Genomic DNA, 20903 nt, shown 5'->3' with positions numbered 1-20903 from the left:
TAACACTGCAAGTCTGAACTGTGAAGCTGTGTTTTGTTTTAACATAGACATCTGATGGGGTCACTGCACATCTGAGTGACAGCACCTGACTCCACATACAAATCACGCCTTTGGGGCGGACAGAACACAACCACAAGCTCTGAAGATAGCTGAACGCATCAAAGAGAAGAGAAAGAAATGCTGAACCCTTTGGCACACAGTGGCATTTATTTCTTCGCCTTATCTCAGATGGTTTGTGGACAGTAAGACCTTCTCTTGTTGCCTTTTGTCTAGACACATATCAAATCCTTCCAGCTTCTCTCCCTAGTATCTAAAATAAAATAACAATCTGATTGTTTCACCTGTCAGCCAAAGGCTATCAAAGTGAAGAAGATAAGGTAAACTAATGTCCAATAACTGGAGTAATTTCCATTGGATAGAGTTCAGTGCAGAGAGAGATACGAGAGGGATGTTACAGAAGTTTTAATGAAAACATGTCACTAAAATCACAGGGTGATACAATCTGTTTCTTGTTGAGATTCATTCATGTGAGGGAGAAGAACAAGAACATGTTTTACTAAAGCAATTACAATTGCCGACTGCTTTTACCCTGAATTGAAGCCATATCTTGATAAGTGGAAACAATCCATCTCATTGATTCATTAAAAAGCTGCTTTATTTTCTTCACTGCTGAGATGTGTAAAAAACTCATGCAGCATGACTGAAGATATGTAACCAGTGGAGCTTTATCAAAACAAATTGGTTCTGTATTTGCTATTTTCATTTGATTAGAATTAGAACAAATGGTCTTAGCCCAAAATTAATTAACTGTCTATTTCGAAGGGATTCCACAACACTTTTCTGAGATGCTATTTCCTCCTTGAATTAAGGGATTGAGTATGTCTCCTGTAGGCAAAAAAAAAAAAAAAAAAAAAAAAACGAGATAAAAGAAAAGGGAAAGACAGCATGCTGAATTCAGTTCCCCCGGCCTAGACCTGTTCACCTAAAGCTCCAAAAACAATCAAACAAACATCCATACAGGGGAGGAGCCTCGCCTGCCAAGTCATGCCAAAGTGAGGCTCTCTGTTTGGGGCGCACAGACTTTTGCCTCCCCCTGTCCCAGAGCAATCAGAGCATGTAGGGACGGACACCGAGCTTTTTGTTTTCGCCTGCTCCAGCAATTAGCTGCCAAGTGGCAAGCTAATGAAGATAACCCCCTCCAAGAGCCCTGATCAGCTGCCAGGACGCTGACGACAGCTCAAAACACAAAGACTCTTACGGGAAGAAGAGGGGGTAGTTCGGGATCATTTTATTGTCATTTCTTTTTATAAAACAGATTGTTAAAATTCGGATCAGTCAAGCCGTGTTTAAAGCGCTGTAACATAATACAATATGCACATACCTGTGACTGCACATCATTTGAATTCTACAGTGATGCATCAAAACTATTAACTATATTATTTGGTGGAAGAATTATTTTTATTAATATTATTGTTAATAAATCCAACAATTTACTGAAATACTGTTTTTATAGATTTTATTATTTTATAAAGGCCTCTCAAGGCTGTGAGTTACATTGATATAGCTTATTGCTTTTATTAATATTAGTCATAGTAATTCTGAGGTAGGCTAGATGGTATTCTTACTTACAATTCATTGTTGACAATTGCAGTAAATACTATCTGATATTTTGATTCCTTACAAGTTTTTTGGTACGTAGTTGATTAAAAAAAACTTAAAGCATTTTGACATTGCTTCAATTTTCTAAATTAGAAATGTGAGTATCAACAGCCTCTTTGAATCTGAAGTCAGAGGCACTGAACTCCATCAGCTCCTATAACCTGATGAGTTACTTGGCTTACATGCTGTTGAATAGTGAATGAGGAACTGAGTTATATTTATGTGACCTGGATAACTGAACTGACAATGTGTGCACTAAGAAGAACAGACTTGACAACACACGTTTCACCATCCTTCCGTGATGTTCTACATCTAATGTTTTGATCCTTTATTTAAATATGTACATGTCTGCTGGTTAAAGTATGTTCACTCAAAACAAGACGATACATAAAGATTTGGATTTGAATTGTTTTAAGTATAATTAGCAGACAGTTTTTTTCCCACCAAGGGGCGCTAGTGCGGAGAGTGTAGGCCTTCTGGGCAGCTGATAGTCCATCATTAGGTAACTGCAGTTAACCTAGACAAACTGCCCATGTCTGTATGTCTATTCTATAATGACTGGCAATATGCCCGTAATTTGGGTGTGCCAGCATACTGGTAGAGTCTGAAGCTTTTCAACTCAGTGGGATCAGAGATTGTGGCCGAACTAGCTCTGAAAGGTAGGCTATGTTTACATTCAAATATATATATTAAGCAGACACTATCTTAACAATACAATTTAAAAAGTTGTGTTCTGTTCCAGCGGTCTATGCAGTACTTCACAGAAACTGTACAGGTGCAGTGCTAGAGACAAAGAAAACAATACCAAACTACTAAGGCAGGTAAGCTCTTGGCACTGTTTAATGGTAAATGTCTAGAAAAACCACCATCATGTGTGTATTATTAGAATATCATGAATTATGAACACTTTTGCTTTTGTGTGTGTGTGTGTGTGTGTGTGTGTGTGTGTGTGTGTGTGTGTGTGTGTTAAAAATATAATTATTTTTGTGTTCATTTTATTATTTTTGTGTTAAAAGTTTAATAATAATAATTAAATTCCACAATATGTCATTACGTAGGAATTGATCAGTATTTGTATGTATATTTACTTATTTATTTTGGAATATGTAATAAATCTGGTGCATTAACTTTTGCCCAGGAATACATCTTTATATGAACATTTGAAATGAATGACCATAAGTGTGGCGGTCCAACACATACTGGATAATGTACGATTTCATTGCAACATGTCAAAGACTCACATATGAAGAGAATTCTTTAAATGGACTTCTCAGTGCCCCATGTGACCCCACAGGACTGGGTTATAGTGGATATGTGTGCATTTTGTTTTCATGGTAACGTTTCAAAGCAGAGTGGATTGGGGCAGGGTACACACGCTGTACACACGATGGCCCTCTCTGATTTCACCCTCTGGAGAATGTACTCAGGTGGTCCTATCAGGTGTGAAACTGACTGCTGCAAAGACAGGGGATTTGTCAAGACAAGCTGGAACCATGCCCAGAGCGAGGGGGTTGAAGGCTTTTAGGGTTTTCTTTTAAAATGTCACAATGCTGTCATTCACTAAGTGTGGTTGATTGCAAGCAGACCAGACTCATTTTTTGATGCTTATTCTTATTTTTCCACAGGTAGACCGAGGGAGAGATTACAGCAAGCATTCAAGAAACCATTTTGGACCCATCTCTGACTGGTTCAGACTCTGACACCTTCAATAGCAGAAACCAAAATGACCTCTGCATGCAGAGATACTGGCAGGATAACGTTTTTGTCAATTTAATTAAAACTAAACCCTGTAATTCCAAATCATTAAAAACTCTGGTTTCCAATAAATCATTCAGTTAAATCAATGACAGGTATGGGGCCGCTGATGGCAAAAGACTGAGCTTTTTGGTCTCAGATGAACTGGCATGGTATTCACGCCCGAAACTCCTGTTTGTTCAGAGGAGCAGCAGCCGTGCTTGCCTGGCACGGCTTTACATTCCTTCATAACTGGCTCATTCTGGACTGGGCCCAATATAAAGTAAATTTGAACATAGAAGTACCTTTTCACAGGTGTTAAGACTGATACAGCAGCCAGTTCAGATGGGTTCTCCTGAAAGGAATCAACTAAATGTAAACCTCTCAGAAATCCCATGCTGGAGTTATCAGGGGTCAGTGGGTTTGACCTGCATTGTTTTGAGTGGTAAAGACTCCAAAACAACATTGTGGGAGACTCTTAGAGATATTTATAACGAAGTTCAAGGTTCAGGGATGGAGGTAGGAACCGGCACACGATGAACACAACTTTAATAATATAAACAAAACAAAAGTAAAGCAGCAGGCCCTCATGGACGTCTGCCGCCTAAACGATAGTATCCCAGGCCTGGTCCTCTCATCTTGCACTGTCGTCACTCCTCCTTTTATCCTTCCAGAGCTCCTCCATGGGACGAGGACAGACTCTGTCTGCTACATCTCCTGATGGATGGCGACAGCTTCTCTGGCTTTGGGCTCCTGGCCACGAGCCCCCCATTTCCTCGCTCGCCTGCTTCTCCCCAGCATAGAGGAAGGCACCAGGCTCTGGCCTTAGGCGAAAGGGGGTAACTCCTCCTTCCCCTCATGGATGGCAGATGTCCCTCCGAGTTTATCCATCCCCCTGGCAAGTCACTCCAGCACCACCACCCTGGGTAGCCACTGGCAGTAACCGCTACTTCGTGCTGCCATACCCCCTCAGCACCGCGATCCCCTCAGTGGGGCTTTCTGACAGCATGTCCCTCCTTCCTCCCGTGTTTTGGTACCGATGTTCATGGAAGGAGGAGGCGGGAACCAGCAAACAATCAACGTAAACTTTAATCACAAAATAACCACAAAAAAAAAAAAAAAAAGAATGTAAAGCCGGAGGCCCTCATGGACCACTGCTGCATAATCTAAAACAACAACATAAAGTCCCAGGCCTGGTCCTCTCTCATCTTGCACTGTCGTCACTTTTCCTTTTATCCTTCTGGAGCTCCTCCGTAGGACTCGAGACCAGTGTGGCACGCAGGTGATGTTCATTAACACTCGTGCTACCAGCCTCACTTTGCTCCCACATCTCTTGGCCCCGCCCTGCTCGCCACAATGTTATTGAAAAATAGTTATTCTTTTATTGGATCAAACCAAACTACTGTCAATTCCCACAGAAAACAATGCTTTTGGTTTGCACTTATAATGGAATCAAAGTCAGAGTGTTTAGAAGCAGATCGAAAGCTTGTGTATTTTGTGTTGCAAAGTCATGTGGGTCTGCATTTCTTGGTGGATAAATATCTGGCAATGTTTTACCACTGTAAATCCTGTGGATGGAGTTTGCTCCATACAAATATTATTTTTTTAATAGTTAAAGTGGGGAGAACAAGTATTTGATACACTGCCGATTTTTCAGGTTTTCCCACTTACAAAGCATGTAGAAGTCTAAAACAAAAATCCAGAAAATCACATTGTATGATTTTTAAGTAATTAATTTGCACTTTATTGCATGACATAAGTATTTGATACATCAGAAAAGCAGAACTTAATATTTGGTACAGGAACCTTTGTTTGCAATTACAGAGATCATACGTTTCCTGTAGTTCTTGACCAGGTTTGCACACACTACAGCAGGGATTTTGGCCCACTCCTCCATACAGACCTTCTCCAGATCCTTCAGGTTTCGGGGCTGTCGCTGGGCAATACGGACTTTCAGCTCCCTCCAAAGATTTTCTATTGGGTTCAGGTCTGGAGACTGGCTAGGCCACTCCTGGACCTTGAGATGCTTCTTACTCAGCCTCTCCTTAGTTGCCCTGGCTGTGTGTTTTGGGTCGTTGTCATGCTGGAAGACCCAGCCACGACCCATCTTCAATGCTCTTACTGAGGGAAGGAGGTTGTTGGCCAAGATCTCGCGATACATGGCCCCATCCATCCTCCCCTCAATACGGTGTAGTCGTCCTGTCCCCTTTGCAGAAAAGCATCCCCAAAGAATGATGTTTCCACCTCCATGCTTCACGGTTTGGATGGTGTTCTTGGGGTTGTACTCATCCTTCTTCTTCCGCCAAACACGGCGAGTGGAGTTTAGACCAAAAAGCTCTATTTTTGTCTTATCAGACAAATGACCTTATCACATGACCTTCTCCCATTCCTCCTCTGGATCATCCAGATGTCATTGGCAAACTTCAGATGGGCCTGGACATGCGCTGGCTTGAGCACGGGGACCTTGCGTGCGCTGCAGGATTTTAATCCATGACGGCCTTGTGTGTTACTAATGGTTTTCTTTGAGACTGTGGTCCCAGCTCTCTTCAGGTCATTGACCAGGTCCTGCCATGTAGTTCTGGGCTGATCCCTCACCTTCCTCATGATCATTGATGGCCCACGAGGTGAGATCTTGCATGATGCCCCAGACCGAGGGAGATTGACCGTCATCTTGAACTTCTTCCATTTTCTAATAATTGCGACAACAGTTGTTGCCTTCTCACCAAGCTGCTTGCCTATTGTCCTGTAGCCCATCCCAGCCTTGTGCAGGTCTACAATTTTATCCCTGATGTCCTTACAGCTCTCTGCTCTTGACCATTGTGGAGAGGTTGGAGTCTGTTTGATTGAGTGTGTGGACAGGTGTCTTTTATACAGGTTACGAGTTCAAACAGGTGCAGTTAATACAGGTAATGAGTGGAGAACAGGAGGGCATCTTAAAGAAAAACAGGGGCACGTTCAAGTTCAAAACGGTGCGCAACGTTTTGCTACGGTTTCCGGGTTGAACGTCATGTTTTCTGGAAACGGCGTGCACCGGTGTGCAACGGGGTTTGAGATACGTTTTCTCTTGTTTGGTGGGTGTGTCAGAACTGCTGTCCAATCAGCAGCAACATGTATATAAAGCATGCGGTATTAAAGTGAACTCGCACAATGGGTTCAAGGAAAGTAATTTACAAATGTGTTCGATGCAGCTCGTTATACGCAACAACTGAGGATATTAGAAGACATGTTTGTCGTAAGTTTTATTGTAAAAATATAGGATATCAACATGATGTAGTTGTTTATATATTTAACTTAATTGCAAGTGTATGACATTTGGTATAGAAATAAACAATGGTAATTGAGTGCTTTTCCTAAAAATGAGAAAGAAAATACAGGGTATTAAAACAGTATGAACTACAAATAAAGTCCGTATGTGAGGCTAAATAGATGTGTTTTAGTCTGAATTAGGTAAGATGTGTGCTTCCATTTCAGTTTCCACAAATCCCTTCACTCGATTGGGATGTTCTCTTTTGTCAGAACAGTGTGTTCAACGCATCACCGTTTCTGTTTAAAAAACGTTGTGCAACGTTTTGTCGGGGCTGAACGCAGCCCTGGTCTGTGAGAGTCGGAATTCTTACTGGTTGGTAGGTGATCAAATACTTATGTCATGCAATAAAATGCAAATTAATTATTTAAAAATCATACAAGGTGATTTTCTGGATTTTTGTTTTAGATTCCGTCTCTCACAGTTGAAGTGTACCTATGATAAAAATTACAGGCCTCTACATGCTTTGTAAGTAGGAAAACCTGCAAAAGCAGCAGTGTATCAAATACTTGTTCTCTCCACTGTATGTAATTTAATAGTTATGTACCCTTCCGTGCCATAGCTTGAATCATTGGTTAGATATCAAGCAATTCATATAAGCAATTCATTTTGTCAGAGTTGAGATTGGACGTTGCAATTAATCGATTTTATTCTTGCAAATGATAAATGACAGTTGCTTGATAGGTGATGGATTAAGAAATTTTCAATGTTCTGATAACAGTTCAAAAGAAATTGCATGTTTTGGAGCCTTTGATAAATCAGGTTTAGGCTTACCCAAAGATTGTAACGTGACACACCAGTTTCCGCTGTAATTACGGAATGGCTGGATGTTCCGCCATTGTTATCTGCCATGGCTGTTTGAGATCATGCTTTAAGATGGCAAGAGACCATGTACAAATCTAGCCCCACTAGGCCATGCCTAAGCAGTCAGAAGGGCTCACCTAACAGCCCACAATGACGCGAGAGACGCCAGCACCCGATAACCGCTAATCAGAAACCTTGACCGCCCGTGAGACGTAGCAAGCTGGCAGAGGCAGATAGTGGCCGTCTTTGAAGATTCAGTTCTTTCTGAGTTATGCTTTTGGCTCTTGGGAAAAGCTTTGATAGAGTTACAAAAAAGGCAGGGAAACCCTTATACCCGCGCTACATTAAGGAGAGGATTGTTTTGGAGACTGTATTCTTCTATCTGGTCTTCTTACAACCAACATGCAGGCATACTTTCATCTTTGGGTTACATCTTTTTGTTGGTAGCATGCAATGTTACTGTGCTGTTCTTGACTATGCTAGAAAGAGTAAGAGGGAGACAGACAAGGAGAATTCATTCATTCAATTTTGTATTGCATTTCTGAGTATTTCTGTTCCAAACAGGATGCTTGCCCTCATCATTTAGATCAAAGAAGATTTGAAAGTTCTTTGTAGTGGCACAATAAAACCATCCAAAACCACTAAGGAGCTGAGTGCAGGAATAACTTCTGTGACACGCCAATCCTTAAAGCTTGCATCTTGAATCTTGAAGCCTGCAGCTTGCAGCTTGCAGCTAACACATACACACAACAGGTGTTTTAACCCCACTCAATTAATGACACTCTTCTTGCATTGGTCACATTACATGTCTCCTACATCCTTTTTGGTTTCCATATAGTACTTCTTCATAGCAGGGGAATAGGAACTATCTGAAAATTGTGTATGTTTGGGATAGGTTTGTGCTGTGCACCAATCAGAATTGTTGAGAATTGTAATTGAATTTGAACTGAGGTAGTAAACAGGATGCTGAGTTGCAATTCAAATTTTAAATTAAGGAAATGGGATTAAAGTTATTTAAAATTCAAAGAAATTCATTTTTAGTATTTTACTTGTCAAGAAAGACAATATTTGGATGTTTGATAAAGCCTTATTTAAAAGTTTTTGTTTGTTGTTTAAGTTTGAAAACCCTTGAAGGTTTATAGGTTTTACAGACAGATAAATGTGTTGGAAATGCCACCTTCAAAATATTTTATTTATTAACAAAAATGTATTTATTTAATTATATATATATATATATATATATATATATATATATATATATATATATATATATATATATATATATATTACCGAATGCATTACCAGCGTTGAATTTCTTTGAATTGCATTTCAGTAAATTCCTCTTCGTCTCTAGCCTGGCTAACGTCAGACCACTTTCTCTTTGAGACGTGGTCTGGATACCACATGTACATTTTCTCGTATTTGAGGCGTGGTTTACGAATGCCCAGAGCCGTTTATTGGGCGCTACGAATGTCTATCAAATGCGCCTGTACGCAGCTCATAGCCAATCATTTCAAATTATTCCAGATGACGTATGTAGAGCGACAGATATTCAACGAAGAAGACGACGATGGGTCAGATTTATGTGTACACCAGAGAGTCCTGCACGGGTCCGATTTTGTAAATCCGCACCCGACCCGTTTTCCAACAGCAGCACTAATAAAAATCTGCACCGACCCGCTTAAAATAGAACCGACACCCGACTCGCACCCGAAATAAAATCAGTTTAGACTATCACATTATAGACGCACTTACAAACATTTTTATTGCCAGGTCATACAGAAGTTATTACACGACCATTAACACAAGGACAACTTCAGCCGAAGCTGTCAAAAGGCCGATACATGAAGAACATGGCTAACGTTACCACACAAATCGAACAGACGCGGCTACAACACTAGGCCTATATGCCACACAATTTCGTCTAGCCTACATCTGACAATTTTGGGTTCAAACACACCCTGCACACCACACATACTAACAGTGTTAAATATGAAAAATACCGTTCGATAGAGCTGCTTTGTTACCAGTTATCTGCGTGCTTCCTCAGGGATGAAGTTCCACATTTGCGGCTATCCAACACGAAAATGTTTGCAGCAAAGCCTTTCACAATATTTTCTTCAGATAACTCCAAATTTCTCCCACACACTAGACTTGATTTTTGATGACGTATTGTCGACAACTTTACAATCTCCACTAGCTATTCTTTTCTTCAACTCCTCAGCATCCATCTTGACGACTGCAAGCAGAACGCGTGCGCGCGGTTGTGATGCATTTTTAAAAGTCGAAGTAGCCTAGGTTAACGTTATAGATCCTGGGAGGGCATGGCGCGTCGGCACAAATAAACTGATGTGGATTTTAAATTATTTTATCAACTTGAAATACAGGCATATTTTTGTAGATGTGTTCCTAAAAATATGCATATATTTTTACGTCTGTCATGTTGGATCCATAGATAAACAAACTGCTTCGGTGTGTCGCATATACTTCGTCATCGTCTTCCTGCTCCCTCCCCGTTCTGTGATTGGTTCCCTATTTCAGGGGAAAAATTAGTCCATGGTATCCAGACTACCTTGCAGCGTGAATAAAATCGCGCTGCTCAAGGCAGTATGGGGAAACCCAGGCTACTTCGTCTCATTCCTATTCCATTTCCTGTGGGGTGTGGTCAATTCAATTCAATTCAATTCCAACTCATGAATTTAAAGGAAGTCAGTTCTTCGATTCTGAATTTTGAATCCTAGAGTTTTTATTGCCCAAAATAAGCAGGGACAAAGTTATAATTTTAAAAGTAGGCAAAAGAACATGGGCACAGCAAGCAGAATTATTTTTAACCAGAAGATAATCGCATAGCGGTGCATGAATCCATTCTGTAATTAACCATAACTTATGTGCTCTCTCCTCAAGTACACCAGAGAGAAGATGCAGGTGAGAATACTTGAGACAGGGAGGACGTAGATCAACCTTAGGAATTATGTCTGCTCCGTGAAATTGAATTTAAAAATGAAGACATAAATAATATAGTCATGTCCATAGATATCTTCACCTCAGTAGGATATGTGGCAGACAAAGCACTCAAAAATCACACGCTGAGGCGCACACACAGACACAGATAAGGTTGTCTCACTGCCTGAAAATTAAGAAATCATTAGAACCATTCATCATTGTGTTGGTGGGGAAAAAACTTCACTCTTTTAAATAATTACTCTGAATCAAAGGCTAAGTGCAGAGAGATCAAAGTCAGGCATTCTTGAGTAATCCTCAAGTGTTGCAAATCTTCGGTAATCTACCTTGCCAGGTCCCCACTGTTTGACATGCCTTTACTGTAGAAAAGGGAAGGGTGCCATTAATTACTGCTTTGCTGTGCAGTTGTTTACTTTTGTTAAACCTGAGTGCTGCTTGATTTGTGGATCACCCTGTTTATGGATCACCCCCGTTTTTCTTTGTGTTTGTATGGACGTTCACACGATCAGTCTGTTTAGCTTGATGTCTGTGTTTGCTTTAGCATGTTTGTCTGCTTGTTCCAGGAGTTAGTAGTGTGTTCGCATGTGTGTGTTTCTACACTGGGGGAGTGAGGATGAGATTAGCTGTGGACTCTGAGAGATCGGACAGTTTACTTTTGTGTGTCGAAACGTATTCTTATAAAAAGTGGATGAAATTGTGCAACAGTGTGTCCCTCCCTCACCCCAAACACTGCCAACCCCTCAACTCAAAACCCAGCGTTGTTTAAATTCAGAGCCGGGTCAAGGAAGTTAATCTCTTCATGCTCAATGATGAACCAAAGAGAGACTTGTGCACAGGCAGTTTAAGTCTTTGTCTGTTAACTGTGGTGACCAAAGAGTCACTCCTTCATTACATGCACTGGTGTCCTGGCAAACTTGTGAGCCAACTGAAGATTTGTGAGTGGGTGGAAGGTCTTTAATTTTCCTGCAGGTCCTGATCAGGGGGTGGATCAAAGTTACAGCGAGATTAAAGGACATTGGCCTGAGAGCGGAGCACCGAACAGCACACAAACTCTTTCCCTGCATCGCTCTAATCCAGGCAGCAATCAGCAGAGCCCTGGACCACATGGGAAATGGGGGAGCCCCACCGAGATGGGAACGAGAGTTTAAAGGTCACATTAGAAATCCAGTAGATTTCTTAGTCATGTGATGAACGACACAGCTAGATATACACAGACGGCCGCTGAATGATCTATGAGCCCCTTGAGCTATCGACGAATGTAACTTGGCCAGTCAGTTGAACAGGATAGAACTGATGAAGCACTTTGAACAGTCTATCCTGGTCATTGACCCCTATTTTAATCTCAGTGTCTACCTCCCATATAGCCACATGTGCAGGATTTGGCCAGAGAAGAACCCTCATCCCCGCCTGAGGAGTCGGGAAAGGGGATTCTGACCGCAGCGATGAGGTCATCTTTAGCGGAACCTCATTTTCCTTTAAATTACCCTGGCTGATGACCTCGTCTTTTCTTGCAACAATTAACTCTGATTTGCTCATCAACAGAGCAGAAAAATGACCGCAGGGCAAAAAAACAAAGACCACATAGTTAGCCAGGGCCGCTATCTCCCATCAGGGCCTGGGCGCTTCTTTGGACGTCACTGTGTGCTTTGATTGCAAAGCAGATGCGCTGCTGGCTTCCTTCTATCTGACGGTGGGTGACTTTGAATCAGGCGTGAGGCAGTGGCTGCTAAACCTGACACGTATTACAAAAACACTTTATCTCACTTATCTGTCTACTGACTTTATTTGAATATCTATATTTTCTCAAGTGTTTACGCAACTTTGACGTGTGTTGATAGGTTCTTGTACTGTGAATAGGGTGTTGGAAATAAGTCATCCAACAGTTTCAGACATCATCTGAAGATGAAAACAAGAAAAGTTTGCTGTTGTAATGAATGACTCAAAGATTTCTCACTAAGACTGAATTGCGTAGTATTGTATTTCCCATACTGCGGCCAGATTTTTTGCATGCTATAAAAGCTGATGTTGAGTCAGTTCGTTTAATGTAAGAACAACATTTTTTTTTAAAAAATTAGAATTTTTCCGGATAAGAAGTGCCTCATGGTCTTCACAGATGAGTGATAAAGTGTGCTTTATGGCGTCAATGGGAGAGACGGGATTTTGATAACAGCGGGGGGACCGCAGTCTCTGAGCTGTGTTTGACAGGACATTGATTTCCCATTTGGCTGGTGTGTTTGGTTCAATCAGTTACAGGTATGTGTGAAGAGCTCAGCCAGGTCAAGATATACTCTGCAGTTCAAACGCTTGCAGAGGAACACAAGATTGCGAGGTGGATTTTATCGAGGTAACCCCATTAAGTTAAAAGCTGACAAAGTAAATGGAGAGCAAATGAAATGAGATCGATAATGTTCCAAGCTTTGTTAGACCTCTGACTCCTGGACTCTGTATTCATAAAAGTGCTCAAACTTTCTTGAATTGTTTTAAAAGAGAGAGGGGAGTTTGGAACATCGAGGTTGCTTCCATTTTGCTTCTTGTCTGCTTTGGGTTACAGTATTGTCTTTAGAGAGAAGCTGGGGAAAGACCCTCCTGGACACATCATTGTCTGAGCAGCAATTTAATTTTGAATTACTCCAGTGGGGGCAGCCAAACTGTCTGGGATAAAACTGCTGCGCTTGCCAATAGATTTGGATGTTCTTCAGCTTTGATAACACCTGATCTATGTGTCAATATTTTACCTCTACTGTAAGTGTTAATCACCTCTAAGATGTGAAATGATCTTATAGTGGGTTCCTCGAAATCATTCAGGCCACCAGGATGATACTAAACGTCTGTGATCTAATAGCCAATGCCATTGGCTTTTTTATAATCCCATATATTATAAATATTTATAATCCCATGTTTATAATCCCATGTTATTGATGCATTTTTTTATTATTATGTATTGTCTCCATGTTACGCAACTCTTGACCTTGAATTTTCTTCTAAATAAAATGAGTGGACTGGATGTTCCAGAATTTAAGTTGATTTTAATTAAGATTTCTATAGCTGTAGTTAGTACAGATAGAAAAAAATAAAACAGAAACAACATGATTTTTTTGACTGTTCTAAAGAGTGAAGCTCATTTTAAGGATGTCTCATGGTAAGGACTGTGGACAGAAAATGGCATGTTAGTAATTATCTTGACCAACAGAGGGCAGTGCAGAGCAGGTGCCTTTCACCTAGTCGCATCCATCGTAAGGTGCTCAAAGGACAGAGTCAAGAGTGAAAATAGATTTTCGCCTCTGAGACCAGTACTATGATTAATTGGAATGTGGCACTGTTAAATGCAGAGAGGGGCTAGAATTTGATAGTCTAAAGTGATGGGTGCATTAATAAAAAAAAAAAATCCCCTATAAAGCATTGAAAGAAAATAGAAAAAGGTGATAGAATGAAGATTGGCGGCTTGCAGCTGCTGTGTATGTTTACTTGATTATACATTGGAGACAAAACTAAATCTAACAAAGTGTGTGTGTGTGTGTGTGTGTGTGTGTGTGTGTGTGTGTGTGTGTGTGTGTTTAGTGTGTCAGTGGGAGCACGGAGTGTATTATTCACTGCTCACTAAAGGTCAGTAATATGGAACATCACGCTTTCATCGCCCATATCAAACAATGATGTTATCACTGGAAATTGGATACTTTCCAAAGTTAGAGGAATCAGCCGAGTATATCAGATATCTTTCTTTTACTCACATGCTTAATTTTTTGTCTCTCTCTCCAATGGATTTTTTTTTTGGTGGTGGTGGGGGGGGGGGGGGGGGTGAATGTGCGTGTGTTCTCTCTTACACTAAATGACCAAAGTTTCCCATTCATCAGGATGTTGTAGGTATCATAGTACATCAGTTCAGATAATGCACCCTCCACATGGCTCGTGACATAGCTGAGGACTGATTTTGGAGATATGCCCATAAATCTGTTAGATTACCCCCATGCACACAGATGTATACACACAGATTCAGGTATTCCTTGCGTGCACATCTCTGTCAGACCTCACAAATAGACACATATTTATGCAATATTCCAAATTTCCCAGTTTGCTCTCTTCTCACCTCTCCACTCTGAGTATTTTTAGGTTAACGTGCATTGCTCGTATTGCTGCAATCCTTGCCCCAAGATGCTCACACACGAGTGAAATCCTGACCTTCTTTTGTTAGAGGTGAGTGTTTGCTCGAGAGAGGCTGGAGAGAATGCATGGGGAATAGAATAATTTCACCGTTCAGAATTCATGCTACAGGTGCAGTAGGACTCGGCTAGGGGCGGGTTTAGTTCATGTGAGCTTAAATGGAGTCTGACACACATTTTGGCATTTTTGCAGCACAGATGTGCAGCACAGTCTGCCCAGACCTGGCCTGAGCATCCCACAGAAATGGGGACATAGTCACAAAGACCTCCCCAAGTTAAGAACGTAGGGTATTAAAATACAGACTGACCCGCAGCTGCCACCAAATAAAGACTTTAAACATACGTTACCCTGAATAATAGTGCTTATATTTCACATCTGTTACTATTAGCAACAGGTTTTTCTTTGTCTGGTAAAGGTGACCTCACTATAGTTGAAACTCTAAAACTAGAGAAAATTCTAAAACATGAAAATAACAAGTGGAGACAGATGTAAATTGACCGGTGCTGTAATCCTTGCTTTCTTCTGAAGTCTCTGACATGTTTACAAAACTCAGTTCATTCATAATGAGTTGTGAATGTTTAAAATAAGAGGGGTTAAACAGAGTGACCACAGGTTATTTGCTGAATCTGATATTAACTCACCTTTCCGAGACCCTGGTTGAAACCGTGCGGCTTTCAAATCCCATAAGACTTTGCTCTCTGGTCAGCACTTGAAAGAAGCTCGTAAATTCCACAGATTAGTTTAACATGACACCACGCACACTTCTGACTTTATGATCATCTTTTTCCTCCTTCAATGGTCTTGTTAAAATAGCTTTCCTCAGTGGTGGAGTTCAGTCTCAATCTGTGAGGAACCACTGATAAAGGCAATAGATAAGGGATGTAGTGTTGTTAGAGCACCTAATTGCCCTCCTTTCCTACTTTAAGACTTGTCTACTGTCAACTAACTTTCTTTCTTTCTTTCTTTCTTTTCTGTATAATATGCAATCATCTATGGTATTTAAAAAGGGGCAGAAATATTTTGTCCAAAAAAAAAGTTATTTGACTGATGACCCAGGTTTGACAAACATGTGAAAAAACTCAAAATGCACTCTAAATCTGTGGGCCTTATTCATGAAACACAAGCTAAATGAATTTCTAGGTAAATCATTCATAAATCTATTTGTGTGGAAATTGTTGCATTCAATTCAATGGTTTTATGTAGAGAAATTCGTTCTGCCCGTGTTTCATGAAAAAGGCCCAGTGTGTCTGTTTCTCTCTTCTTGGCTTTGCTCTGTCTGAGAGACCATAGGCTTGCCAGAATGGTTCAAAACTTTGAACCAGCTTAAAATTGACAGTCTTACAAGTTTATTTTAATGGACACTTAAGTCGTTATTAACAACTCTGCTTTTTCCAGCAGAATGAAAGTATTGTGAAATGATAGAAGTTTCTTCTCATTTCATTAAATACAGTAGCAGAATACATACAAGAGTTAAACAGTTGGATTAAAAATTTGGTTAAAATTTCACTGTGCTGTGAGTATTTATTTTTCATTATTTTTAGCTCAACCATGACTTATTTTATGTTAATATGTCCCAACCATCCATCCATCTATCTAGCCATCTATCCATTTATCTAATGATGCTGTACAATCCCAGGGAAGTATGGTGGTTCATGTAAGTCTGCTGCATTCACAAGATGTGGTATTGCATCATGCATATTGCATTCAGCAGTAAATTATTAGGGTGTATTTGTGCCGTTACATGATTTGCATAAATCAGCGTGCTAAAACAAAGCAGACAGTGAGTGCAAATAAACAACGCTATCAGTGGGCACAATTCATTAGTGAATTCCTCCAGTATGTTTATTTAGAAAAGAATGTTCATTGCAAGGTGTCTAGAATCCTCATTCCAAAGCAGCCTTTGTGATGACAACCACCACAACACTTAGATGAGTGAACTAACCTGTACCAGGTGGCTTGTTCCTAAAATCTTTAAAAATGTTATGAAAATTGTATGCTCATTGGTTAGGAAAAACATTTTTTGTTTTACTCCCACAGAGTTCTTATACACTACCCATTACACTAAAAGATATGTAACACGTAATTCAGAACCGGGCTCGAAATACCACAAAGAATCAGTTACTCATTAGATGGCAAAGCACCGCTTTAAACATGTGTTGATTCCAGCCACATGCCATAAACATGTCTGTGCAGTTTTGTGTGAGCAGTGCAGATGTTTCTGCCGTTGATAATGCCATTATCTCTGGGACTATAATTACCAACAACGAGTCTCGTATGGTCATATGATCCTCTGCATTTTTCAGCATATTTCTCGCAATGCTGCTTTTTCTGTTCTTTCTTTTTTACAGGAGCAAACAGCTGTTTTATCCCAGAGGCAGTGTCCTCCTCCCAGACTAACATTAAACATAGTCTTTACCTTCCTGAAAGCAGAGAGCATCTGTGGCTCTTCCTGCCAGAGAAGTCTGGTTACAGCTGTCTGCCGAGAGGTGGGGCGTCGTCAGGGAAACCGCTTCATTAGGGTGTAATTAACATCCACGCTAGACAATGGATGCCATGGTGATAGACTCACTTTCAGTGTTCTGAGGAATGACGTTATGCAGGTAATGGGATAAGTTTGCATTATGCTTTTACATCACAAACCAGTGATGTGTACCAAATTAGGCAGAAAAGATGGCGTAGTTCATTTTAGGTGGTGAGGAATGGAAGTGCAGTTCAGTATTTTATTTTCTGTGATTGTTCAGTCAACAAACCATTGAAAATGCATCTTTCCAGTGGATAAAATGATCTGTAAAATGTGAGCTATGAAACTTTAACTTACTGTACTTCTGTCCCACACATCCTTGTTTCCGTTTTCAAATTAAATGGAGTTCATGCAAAAATAAAAATTCTGTAATAATTTACTAAGAGATAATGGAGATAATCTCCCCCGTCCGGGCCGTGGAACACTGGACCAGCTCTATACCCTCTACAGCACAGGTGTCAAACTCAGTTCCTGGAGGGCCACAGCCCTACACAGTTTTGTTCCAACCCTGCTTCAACACACACACACCTGCAGTTTTCAAATAAGCCTGAAGGACTTGATTAGCTGATCAGGTGTGTTTAATTAGGGTTGAAGCTAAACTCTGCAGGGCTGTGGCCCTCCAGGAACTGAGTTTGACACCCCTGCTCTACAGGGTGCTGGAGGGTTCATGGGAGTTTGCCCAACCAGTCCACATGTGCTTTGTGGATTTGGAGAAGGCATTCGACTGTGTCCCTCGCGGCGGCCTGTGGAGGGTGCTCCGGGAGTATGGGATCCGGGGTCCTTTACTAAGGGCTGTCCGGTCCCTGTACGACCGAAGCAGGAGCTTGGTTCGCATTGCCGGCAGTAAGTCAGACTTGTTCCCGGTGCATGTTGGACTCCGGTAGGGCTGCCCTTTGTCACCGGTTCTGTTCATAATTTTTATGGACAGAATTTCTAGGCGCAGCCAGGGGCCGGAGGGTGTCAGGTTTGGTGGCCACATGATTTCGTCTCTGCTCTTTGCAGATGATGTTGTCGTGTTGGCCTCATCAAACCAGGACCTTCAGCATGCACTGGGACGGTTTGCAGCCGAGTGTGAAGCGGCTGGGATGAGAATCAGCACCTCCAAATCCTTGGGGTTTTGTTCACGAGTGAGGGAAGGATGGAACGGGAGATTGACAGACGGATCGGTGCAGCTTCTGCAGTAATGTGGTCGATGTACCGGTCTGTCGTGGTGAAGAAAGAGCTGAGCCGCAAGGCGAAGCTCTCGATTTACCGGTCAATCTACGTTCCTACTCTCGAGAAGGGTCAGCTGAGGTTTCTCGGGCATCTGTTCCGGATGCCTCCTGGATGCCTTCCCGGGAAGGTGTTCCGGGCGCGTCCCACTGGGAGGAGACCCCGGGGAAGACCTAGGACACACTGGAGAGACTATGTCTCCCGGCTGGCCTGGGAACGCCTCGGTGTCCCCCCGGAAGAGCTGGAGGAAGTGTCTAGGGAGAGGGAAGTCTGGGCATCTCTGCTTAGACTGCTGCCCCCGCGACCCGGCCCCGGATAAGCGGAAGAAGATGGATGGAATAATCATTTACTCACTCTTCAATCATATGATTTTTCGGTTACACTTTATTTAGATAGTCCACTTTAGACATTCTACTAACTATAAGTAACTTTTCAACTACATGCCAACTAACTATCATTAGAGTAGTAAGCTGCAGTAGACTGTCAGTGGACTATTAGGTTAGGTGTTAGGGTTCGGGTTAAGAGAATAAGTTGACTTAGTTGCCAAGTTACTTATAGTCAGTAGAATGTCTGTTGGGGGTCCAACAAAATAAAGTATTTGCTGATAAATGAGCTTGATCTGTATGGAGGTACATGGCAGGTTTCCTGGTGGTATCGAAAATGTTATCGAATATCAATATTTTTCAAAGTATCGTATCGATGTTGGAAATTCCAGTATTGTGATAACATTAATTTACCTTCTCAACTGTTCATTTTGTGGAATACCAATGTTGAAATGTCGTTTTAGAATGCTTGTTTTTTCTATTCGTACTTAATTTTTGCTTTCTTGTTTTACACTAATCCAGTCTGCATTCACTTAGTTTCCATTGCATTCAGATACCACAAGGCTGGCACAGATTCAAAGACACACAAAGAATCGGGCACATTAGTCTTTTGACATGTATGAATGGCCTAAATAAACAGCGAAGAGTTGCAAGCGTGTCCTCTGTGCTCTGATATGTCTGATTCGTTTGATCTGGGAGTCCAATGACAGCTTGATGCGGCTTTAGATCGCCACAAACCATTTGTCAGGCGTTCGACACACATGCCGAAAAGAGGCAAACTGGCAGACGTGAGCTCGGAGATGCCTTGTGGAAATATAGACGTATGAGGAATAGACCCGGGGCAGATATTTGTGTGAGGCTCTAGAGTGAGCACTAATAGAATGTGAAGGGAGAGCCAGATATTTGCAGTGATACGAGGTGAGCGGGAGCAGCTGTGTTCGCTATGTGTACATACATGGAATGCAACACTGCGTCCCAAAGCATACGTTCGTTTTAAAACAAATCACCTATAGAAACAGATGAGTTGTGCAAATACACACCCACCTGCCCGGTTACACGCACACATTGTAACACACATTATGAAACGGATAGGCTGCACTCCTGGGTGGGCCGTGTATTGTAAGAGACAGGTCCCAGTGCATGAAAAGTGAGACTCTGTCAAGGAGTAGCTGTGTGTGTGTGTGTGTGTGTGTGTGTGTGTGTGTGTGTGTGTGTGTGTGTGTGTGGTGATCGCTTAACCCAGCCAGTCTTAAGAATATATGGTGAAATAGATTTCTCCAGGGGAGAGGTGTGTGTATGTGTGTTAGCCCAAACACATGGCAAAATGGAGGCCCTGCAGCGAGTGGATCAGAATGAGGGTGGACTCTCTATGCCTCTCGGCCAGCCAAAGATACAGCACTCGTTCCACTCAATCCCGTCATGACCTCAGCCAGCGCTGGGAGACAAACACCCGTACTATTCCTGACGGAAAACTCACCACTCAGGGCATGCAACGAATGACTCAGCACTCCGCCTCGTACGTGATGGTCAACCTGGAGCGCTCCAGTCGTGATGACATCACTGCGAAGGTCAGTTCCCACCCCGCCATGGGCCGCGGCGTTAATCAGAGTCAGATTGAGCTGGGAGGGGAGAGGACAAGCACTCTACGATTTCAGCTGTGCATGCTATGACAGAACCATTTCCATGGAGAAATATCCCCAAACTCGAGCCCAGGTCAACAATTCCCAGACAATTAATGGGTACTAGTGCAATTAATATTCTGGGAATTTTTGAAGCATAGTTATTAGTTTCATTGCAAACAGATCGACTTCAATATACAGCCTGAAATAACACTGTTAAATGCAAAAGCATACCATACACTATAGTGTTCAAAAGTTTGGGTTAGCAATTTTTTATGTTTTTGCAAGAAATCTTATGCTGCACCAAGGCTGCGTTTATTTGATCAAAAATACATTCAAAACAGTAGGTTAATATTGTGAAATACTATTACTATTTAAAATAACTGTTTTCTGTTTTAATTTTTTTTTATTTTATTCCTGGGACAGCAAAGCTGAATTTTCAGCATCATTACTCCAGTCTTCAGTGTCACATGATACTTCAGAAATCTTTCTAATATGCTGATTTGCTCAAGAATAATTTCTTAACTGGTGTTGCTGGTAGGGTAGGCAATTTCTGAGAGGCTAGCAATAGCAAGCTAGTTTTGAAAGCATAAGATCCCACCCTCCCT

The 20903-nt window shown here is 41.5% G+C and overlaps 1 protein-coding gene and 1 long non-coding RNA gene across 2 annotated transcripts in view; one reads left to right on the top strand and one right to left on the bottom strand.

Moving 5' to 3' along the window:
- Window positions 1-20903, bottom strand: part of tlx2 (T cell leukemia homeobox 2) — a gene marked incomplete at its 3' end in the record, with an annotated part of 145494 nt that overhangs the window by 12093 nt on the left and 112498 nt on the right. The gene's annotated exons all lie outside the window — the stretch shown is intronic.
- LOC307171701 lies at window positions 1713-3573 on the top strand. The gene is made up of 3 exons (XR_013823585.1): window positions 1713-2318; window positions 2402-2480; window positions 3285-3573. It is a non-coding gene; the product is annotated as an uncharacterized lncRNA (long non-coding RNA).

The sequence above is a fragment of the Squalius cephalus genome, assembly GCF_949319135.1.
Source record: "Squalius cephalus genome assembly, chromosome: 14".
NCBI classification, from domain to species: domain Eukaryota; kingdom Metazoa; phylum Chordata; class Actinopteri; order Cypriniformes; family Leuciscidae; genus Squalius; species Squalius cephalus.
This window is presented reverse-complemented; position numbering and strand designations above follow the sequence as displayed.